Source organism: Procambarus clarkii, chromosome 7 (genome assembly GCF_040958095.1).
Source record: "Procambarus clarkii isolate CNS0578487 chromosome 7, FALCON_Pclarkii_2.0, whole genome shotgun sequence".
Classification (NCBI taxonomy): domain Eukaryota; kingdom Metazoa; phylum Arthropoda; class Malacostraca; order Decapoda; family Cambaridae; genus Procambarus; species Procambarus clarkii.
Window position 1 is genome coordinate 48,634,819 of NC_091156.1, and position 2,128 is coordinate 48,636,946.

Here is a 2,128-nt window from a genome sequence, read left to right on the forward strand (position 1 = left end):
TTTAGGTATTATTACTGTTGTGTTGATAGGTATAAATACATGCTGGGGCACACCTTTTGGGTGTGCCATTATTGTTGTTGGAGTATTGTATGGAATTAGTTAGGATTAGATAATTTCTTTTGTTTTGAGGCATTGGTTGAAAATAGTGTTGGGTTAAAAATGTTGTTTTTGGAGTTATGGTTAGGGTAGGGCAGGATTTCTGGATAAGAAAAGTGTGTGTAACTTGCTTTACACACAAATTTCTTAATTTCCGAGGAGGGGGAGTTGTAATGATCTGGGGCTCAGATCATTGGTTCTCCCTTCTCCCCTCTTTTCCCTCTCCTTCTCCCCTCCTTTCCTTCTCCCTCTCCCCTCCTTCCTTCTCCCCTCCCCTTGGCCGTCATTCGTCTCCTCTCCTCTTCCCCCCCCCCCTGTCGCCCATTTGTCAGGGTCAAGAGGTTGACCTGAGGGTAGGGTGGTCGTGGATACCTTGGCTTCTCCCACTCAACTTCCCCACTCAGATATTTCCCTCTCCACCCCCTCTCATCCCTCTCTGTCCCTCTCAGCAGCGGCCTTCCCCATACCAGGCAGAGTCAAATGTCCCTACTCCTATCTTAGAGGAGACAGGCTTGAACATAAATTATCAGTTTTGTAAACATTGCTCGCAGGTGCCTGGGCTCCATAGACGCGCCTTGTCCCCCTTCTCTTTAGCTGGGGAGAGCTGACTCAATCTTCAGGAATTCATGTAGCTTTCCACGACAGATCAGTGAAGGTGATTGGCCTGAGATAAGGGCCAAGTCCTTATTGGCCCTAGAGAGCCAAACCTCAGGCCTACGTGTTAAATGGTTGGCCATTGCCAAAATAATGGGTGGAGCCCTGGGGCTGTATTAGATGGTGGGAGGAGTAATCCTTCCCAGCAATAAGTTGGTGAAACTAAATTTCATTAGTGTGTCTTGGGAGTGTATTAGGAACAGGGCCGCAAGCCCGTATCCTCGGGGCTGAGGGCAGCCATCAACATCGTGGCCGTAGTGCGGGTATTTAAGGTATAGTAGCACTTGAGTTTTGTGTCCTCGGTAAATATCCATTGTGCCTCTAGGGAAATAGAATAGGTGATGTGTTCAAATTGTCTTAATTTACATGTTTTCATAAAATAAATTGTATAGCTTGTCCAGTGGTATTCACTTAACTCCCCTTTGATATATTTTGCTACTTTGTCATTTTTAGGTGTTGTATTGGAAGCCCCCATGTTCTCCTACTATTATTAAATACTAAAGTTGCCCTTGGATTCAAATAAGTAACGTAAATTACACAAACTAATTTTCCAAAATTTATTACTGAAATTCATATTACCCGGAGTCCCATGGTTACTGATTCCTTGCCTTCCTGGGGGATCGGTGATAGACACATTCAGGTATGGTTGGTCAGGAAGGTGGTGGCAGTGTAAATGTGTTTTGTTATTGTTTTTTTTTTACTAATAACCCTTGTCCTTGGTGTATCTTCCTCATTTAATATTCCTCTTACATACGTGGCAGTCCAGTGAGGGGTCATACTGGACTGTAACAGTGTTAAGCTGGGGTATTGAGTGAAGAGACAGAGATGTACAACAGAGAGCGTATGTTACGATCACGAGAGATAACAAGATAACAGGATTAATACTGGGGAACATCGGGTTATTACAATAGAGGCCGCGGTTATTACGACAGAGGGAAGCGGTCGTTACAGCGTCTTGTACATACCAGTTGCGTTGCTTCTGGGAGTATGGGTTCGAGTCACTTCTGGGGTGTGAGTTTTCAGTTGCATATTGTCCTGGGGACCATTCAGGCTTGTTCGCATTTGTGTTCCTCACGTGTGCCCCAAAGAATGAGGTGATTTGGTAAAATGCTATGCCCAAGATTACTATCCGAGTGCCGGCGGTGGGGTGGTTCAAATAGCCTCGGCTATCACCTCATTTTGTCCAGTCGTGATGGTCAAGTGGATTAAGGCGCCTTGTACATACCAGTTGCGTTGCTTCTGGGAGTATGGGTTCGAGTCACTTCTGGGGTGTGAGTTTTCAGTTGCATATTGTCCCGGGGACCATTCAGGCTTGTTCGCATTTGTGTTCCTCACGTGTGCCCCAAAGAATGAGGTGATTTGGTAAAATGCTATGCCC